The following is a 7,434-nucleotide window of genomic DNA, read 5'->3' as shown; positions in this document are numbered from 1 at the left end:
GTAGGGCTCATTGTGTTTACTAAAACTTAACAACATTAGTGTATCAGTCAGCTTTTGATAGATTATTATGAGATAAAACCCCCTCCGACTCAGTGATTTACAGTAACAAAGATTCATTTCTCAAGCAAATTACATCTGCTGCTGGCAGCTTTGGCTCTACTCCAACAGTTTCCTTTATTCCAGGCTCCATGTTGAAAGATCAACTTTTTTGGGACACACTCACTGTGTGCTGGAACCAACTTTAAGGGAAGAGGAGCCTTGATTTGTAGTGTTTGCTATATCCATGATGTAAATACTCCCACCGTGGCTGATTTCAAGCTCCTGACAGTTTAACAAGTGGCTTGCCACGTTTCTGGAAATGTAACAGTCAGCTCTTGCACAATGTTGGCACATGCTGCTCTTAAACAGCTTACTCTCTGCAAACCAATTCTGCTCGCGTTTTATTGGCCAAAGCAAGTCACATGACAAAGCCTACTGTCAGTGGGGCCAGAAAATATACTCTTCTCTTAAGGAAGCCTTGTAAATCATATGGCCATGGGCAGAGATTGTATAATTCTCTTAAAAGGAGGACAGGGAGTAACTGGTTACAATAATATAACCCATTTTACATGCTTTGGTTCAGGTAATTTTTTTAAACCTCATCCTTTCTAGAAACTAGAGTTTTAAAGTCCACTAATGGAGTTTCTCCTTACCATTTCAAGTGTGGTTTCAGGGGAAGAAACTGGTTGGGTGTCTTCAAAGGGATAATTTTGTAATGTGTAAGTTAAATATTAGATTAATATTTTTTTTCCCCATCCAAAAGAATACTATGGCTGTGGACATCTGATTAAAAGAAACATAACTAGTATAAATGAATCAGGTTAAAGCCNATATATATATATATGCAATTCGTTATGAACATTTATATACAAGTCTTTGTGTGGATATATTTTAATTTCTTTTGGATAAATACCTAAAATGGAATTGCTGGGTAATATGGTAAGTATGTTTAAATTTATGAGAAGCTGCAAAATGTTTTCCAAAGTAGCAGTAACATTTTATACTCCTACTTGGCAATGTATAAGATTTCAGGTGTCCACATCGTCACTGATGCTTAGTTGTTGTCTGTCTCTTTCATTTTGGTTATTCTGTGGGTGTAAAGTGGTGTCTCATTTTGGTTTTAATTTGCATTTTCCTAATGGCTAATGATGTTGAGATCTTTTCATGTGTTTTTGGTCATTCATTTTGTGAAGTGTCTTTTTAAATATTTTGCCTATATTTTATTGGTTTCTGTCTTCATGGTTGAGTTGTATTAGTTCTTTATATATTCTGTATAAAGCTCTTTGTCAGATATATGTATTGCAAATATTTTCTCCCATTCTGTGGCTTCATTTCATTTTCCTAATAGTGTTTTTTGATGAGCAGACATATTAACTTTGTGAAAACCCAGTTTACCAATTAAATCTTTAATGGTTTATAGTTTTAATGTCCCGTCTCAGAAATGTTTGCCAAAGTTTTTCAAATATTTGCAAAGATTTTCTCTTAGGTTGTCTTCTAGGAGTTTTATAGTTTTCACTTTTACATATTGTCTATTATATATTTTTAGTTAATTATTGAGTATGCTATGAGGCAAGGGTCATACTTATATTTTTCGAAATGGATATCTAACTGTTCCAGCACCATTTGTTGAAGCTTCCATTTTGCCCATTGAAATGCTTTGTCATCTTTGCTGAAAATCACTTGACCATATATTTGTGAGTCTATTTCTCGACTATCCCTGTCCCCATTGATCTACATGTTTGTCCTTTTGCCATTATCACCCTGTCTTCTTGATTACTATAGTTTTATAGAAAGTCTTGAAATAACTTTTGTTATTCTAGGTCATTTTCATTTCCATAAAAAGTTTAGAATCAGCTTGTCAAGTAAAAAAATCTGCTGGAATTTTGATTGAGATTGTGTTCAATCTGTGAATCAATTTGGGTGAGAAGTGCCATCTGTGTAAAACTTGTGCATAGGTTTCATTTTCCAAATGTTCATTGCTGGTATATAGAAATACGGTTGAGTTTATATGGAAGCCTTGTATCTTTTTTTTTAAATTAAAACCTATTGGAGTAACAATGGTTAGTAAAGTTACGTAGGTTTCAAGTGTTCAATTCTGTAATACATCATCTCTATATCACATTGTATGTTCGCCACCCAGAGTCAGTTCTCCTTCCATCACCGTAAATTTGACCCCTTTACCCTCTTCTATCCTATGCCCTTCCGCCTTACCCTCTGGTAACCACTGAGTTTTTGTGTGTGTCTATGAGTTTTTGTTTCTTTATTTGTTTGCCTTGTTCCCTTTTTGCTTTCAGTTTTATATCCCACATATCAGTGAAGTCATATGCTTCTCAACTTTTTCTGTCTGACTTATTTCACTTAGCATAATGAACTCAAGATCCATCCGTGTTGTCATAAATGGCACTATTTCATCTTTTCTTATGGCAGAGAAGTAGTAGTATACCTTGTATCTTATGACCTTGCTAAATTCAACTTATTAGTTCCAGTAACATTGTGTGTGTGTGTGTGTGTGTGTGTGTGTGTGTGTGTGTGTGTGTGTGTGTGTGTAGTGGGGCATAGATTCCTTAGGATTTTCTAATACAATAATGTTTATCTGTGAAANCAGAATCAAACCTATATGCTGTGGGACACCAATTATGCCTAAAAGTAGGGACTGAATTTTGTTTTACTACCACATCTGAAAGGAAAAAAAGAAAGGAGGCAAAAAAAAAAGAAGAACAGAAAAGACAAGACCGTAGGAGTGACAGTGTGCAGGCCTTCCTGTTCTTAGGTGCTCACTAGGGTCCCTAGTCAAGGCTTATGCTTAGAAGGCAGGCCAGGCAGGGAGAGACTTGAGGAGAGACGTCAGGACAACCCAACATGGACCGCCTGGTCAGTGCTGCTCCATCGGCCTCTTGCTCAATGCTGGCCGGGGTGGGGGCTGGGGGGTGGTACTCTATACTGCTTGTTTGAAGAACTGGGCATCTGGAGGCTTATCTCACCACAGCCCCAGCTGTGGTCAGGGTTGATGCGACCTGACCCTGGTGGTCAGACATTCCATACAAGTTTCAGAAGTTCTGACTAACTCCTTTTGCCAAAGGAAAAAAGACAAACTTTTCCAAAAGAGCTGGTTGGTTATTTTCTGAGATAATCATAAAGAATAACAAAACAAAAACAAAAAATCCCCCAAACCGTTTGATTTTCTTTTGTGTCTATTTTGCAGTAGGAGATAAGGAAACCATTGGATGTGCGGCTTGGGGGTACAAGCAAAAGTGTGATGCACAGACCTAGGGCTTATCAACCCTGTCCTCAGAGAAGCCAGATCAGAATGCTGTGGCCCGTTGGTGTTGGCTGGGGCTACTCGGGACTGTCCAGCCTGCCTGGATGTGTGAATGACTTAGTTAATCCACAGTCGTCCTCTCTGCCCACCCAAACCTCATTCTCATTCCTTCATAAAAAGTCACCACTCTTATGAAGACTTCTTAGACTATCCCAGTGTATAAGGATCTCTCGTATCTACATTTCCCTTCCTCCAAATTGGTATCAGGCACATCCATATTGTTTCTTAGAATCTAGCCTTGCCTTCACAGCTCTACTATAATGATCTCAGTGGCAGGAATCGAGTCTCCTGTTTTATATATTCCCCCCATAAAGCCTAGCACAGTGCTGAGCAAATAGTCGGTCTCAGTAAATACTCAGAGGGGTTGAAAACTCAAAGCATATACTATACCACTTATATGAGGTACTCAGTGTAGTCAAATTCATAAAGACAGAAAGTAGAAGGGTGGCTGCCAGGGCCTGGGGCCGGGGCTGGGCGTGGGGAGTCCCTGTTTCATGGGTTTCAGAGTTTCAGTGTGGGATGATGAAAAAGTTCAGGAGATGAATGGTGGTGACAGTTGTACAACAGTGTGAATGTACTTAATGCCACCGAAGAGGATGCCTTAAAAGGGTTGAAATGGTAACTTTTGTGTATATTTTACCAGAATAGAAAATATGTTTTTAAAAAGGTATGTACTGTAGAAATCTGAGGCTAATTCTATCTTCAGCTGCACAGCTGCCTGGTGGTACCTGTGTATCAGATCACTGTCTGTGTGTGAATGAAATTTCCAGGTTGGCGGGCTTGCTGGGCAAGCTCCAGAGACTGGGTTCCGCTTCCTACTCACTAGCTCCAAAACACGGGAACCTTTGCGTCAGGCGTTTAGTTTAGATTCCTTTTTGTGGTTCATGCCTACATTAGAATGGTTCGGAAGGAGCCCAGATCTAGACCAAGCAGTATTATCGTTGCCCTCAGAGTAACAGGACGAGGCTAGTGATGGTGTGAATGTGGGCAAATTACTTAAGATCTCAAAAAAAGAAAAAAAAATGAGCCTCCAATTTTGTTGGGTGTTGCTTCTCATCTGTAAAACGGGGATAACAATACATAGTGCCTTACTCCATAGGGCTGATATGAGACCTAAATGAGATGCATTTTGTGAAATGCCTCACAGGATGCCTGAGACGGAATAGAAGCTGGAACGTATGGCTAATTGTTTTTAAATGGCAGCTGAGAGGTCTTTGATTTTGTGACTTCAGTTTGGATTTGAGAAGAATGAAAGCAGACCACAGGTCCTGGCAGACCAATAATGCCTGGTCTAGGACTTGTGGTCTCACCAAACCCCTGGAGGGTACCAGGTTGCTGGCTGGAGGAGCCACCCGACTGGGAGAGTTAAAGGCTTCAGGGCTTTCTCTCAGACTGACCTTCCCCACTCAACCGGAACACAGCTGCCGGGTTCACATGATCCTAGTTGTGTTCTCTTTCTTTAGTTTAAATTCAAGAAATCCTGGGAAAGGACTCAGAGACCCAGCTTGACTGGCTCTCTCACCTATGAGGTCAGGAGGCCAGGTTTGGCTGCTCTCACTGGATCATGATGTTGGAGTGGTAGAGGGCAGTTTTCAAAATGAAGAGGACTGCTGCCCCCTGAAAAAAATGAGTGTTGAGCAAAGAAAAGTGAGGTGTTCACCCCACACTGAACTTTGTGCTCTGGGCAAGCCAAAATAAAATCAGCATGGGCCCCGCCCTCAAGGATCTTGTTCTTGAGTGACTAATGACCTCTATGCCATGATAGGCTGTTTTCAAAGAACAGTTGCCTTCTGTTTCTTCTTCTCAAAGGGAGTTAAGCACATTGATCTTAAGATTTTTTTCAAGTTGGCATCTAAAATTATTTGACCTTGGTTTAATGTGAGGAAAACTTTTAAGGTTGTTAAAATGAAAACGCTTAATGAAAAATACTTGAAATAAACTCAAGGCCACATTAACATTCAATGTGAACTTCCAAACAGAAGCTATTTTTACATTCCTATTTACTAGTATGATATACTGCAGTTATTTCCCTCATAACTCAATATGATGGGATATTTTCTCCCTTTCTTCAAATAGTTCTCCATTTGAATGTGACACAGAGTTCCCATTTTCTCCATAAATTACATATTTATAGCTCATGAGAATAGCTGGAATTCTGTGTCTCTTAAAAGTACTTCTGTATTTGAATTATAGGGAAAATGACTTAATAGGATTCTGAACTTTGGGTGCTCATGANAGATTTTTCTTAATTATATGCATTTTGGCAGGGTCTAAAGGAAAGAAGGCAGAAAGGAAGGAGGGAAAGAGGGAGGGAAAAGAAGAGAGGAAAAAAGTTTGCTCCAAAAGAATCAGACATGGAGGGAGCTTGGGGAATAGAGTTGCAGGAATGAGGAATGGGGGTGGAGAAGACTGGCTAGAAAAGAGTTTTTGCTGTATGGGCTTCATCAGAGCCTCAGAATTACTCTTTTTGGGGGATGAGAGCAGTGGTAAACAGCTGCCTACAGCTTAGCTCACATAGAGAAAAGTTGGAAGGGAGTTTGAGAAGCTGAGGATTAGAAGAAGGGTATGATCTAGCTACTTTTAATACCCACATTAAATAGACACAATATGGATCGAGGCTTTGTGGTACCTGAAAGCTTATACAGTGTTGAGGACCCATATATTCTAGGTTTTGGGGACACAGACCCACAAACCATTGATTTAAAACATTGAATTTACCCTGGAGGATAGCATCTCTTCCTATAGATATTATTCCCCAAATAGCACCTTACCTGAAATTTTAATAGGCTAATGGTCTATCAGGCTAGCTGCTTCTGGTTGTACAGCTGATCCTTGGGGTTGGAGGTGCTGACCACTGCACTGTCAAAAATCCATGTATAACTTTAGATTCCCTAAAACTTAACTACAGTCATGCTCCATTATCCGTGAGGGATCAAGTCCAAAATCCATGGATGCTCAAGTCCCTTATATAAAATGGCGGAGAACAATGCAAACATTTTGGCCCTCTGCATCCGTGGTTGGTTGAATCCGCAGATACAAAACCTGGGGCTATGGAGGACCAACTGTACATACAAAAAACCTATGTATAAGTGGACCTACACAGTTCAAACCTGTGTTGTTCAAGGCTTAACTGTATAGGAGTATATTTTATTGGATCAGCCAAAGCTATTGAATAAACAAATATTTCCACTTGGATCTGTCCCTTATCTTAATCTACCACAGGTGAGAATCTTAATCCTACCATGGGTAGGTAATCCAGGTCCAGAATCCCACCCTGAGGTTAGGAGGTTCAGAGGTTCTAAGCTTGTACTTTCTAGGGCCTTTCTAGTAGCTTTCTTAGCTTGGGTTGCCCCCGATGTGGTGACTACGACAAGAAATAGAATGCAGGTGGCTTCAGAGGTGATCACGGGAAGCAGGACAGGGAGCAGGGAGAATAATGAAAGAAATGCACGCCAAAATAAAGGTGCTTTTTTTTTTTTTTAGAGATTTTTGTTGGGGAATTGGGGAATGGGAACAGCGCTGGGGAATTGGGGGAAGGGGAACAGACAAGTTGCTGTCTTTTTGTTCTTCAGGTTGAGCTGTTGTTCAGCATCTTAGCTGTGGAGGGCAGTGTCACTGGCCCTCATATGTGGGATCCAAACTGGGGCCCTCTGGAGTCCCAAAGCAGCTCTTAACCAAACGCGCCACTCAGTCGGCCCAGGTTGATTCTTTATTCCAGTGTTTTCTTTGTGATGCATTCCCCCCCCACACACACACTCTTTTCTGTGGGAATTTTCTCTATGCTGATACGTTTGCCCATTTGACTCTGTCCTCACACCCAGGCATCTGTCTGTAAACTTATTCCTTTTTTATCTTAGTTTCAGTGCCACCAAGACATCAATCAAGCTCTCTGGTGACAAATCAACTTCACAACATCTTCTTGGTTTCCACCCATTTTTGTGTCTAATGTAAAGATTTCCAGATTCTTATCCCTTTAAAGTCCAGTTATGTTGTTTTTTAAAGATTTTTTTAAATTGGGGAGTTGGGGGAGGGGAACAGTGTTGGAGAATTGGGGAAAGGGAACAGCCAAGTTGTTG

Source organism: Hipposideros armiger, unplaced genomic scaffold (genome assembly GCF_001890085.2).
Source record: "Hipposideros armiger isolate ML-2016 unplaced genomic scaffold, ASM189008v1 scaffold_55, whole genome shotgun sequence".
NCBI lineage: Eukaryota > Metazoa > Chordata > Mammalia > Chiroptera > Hipposideridae > Hipposideros > Hipposideros armiger.
This window is presented reverse-complemented; position numbering follows the sequence as displayed.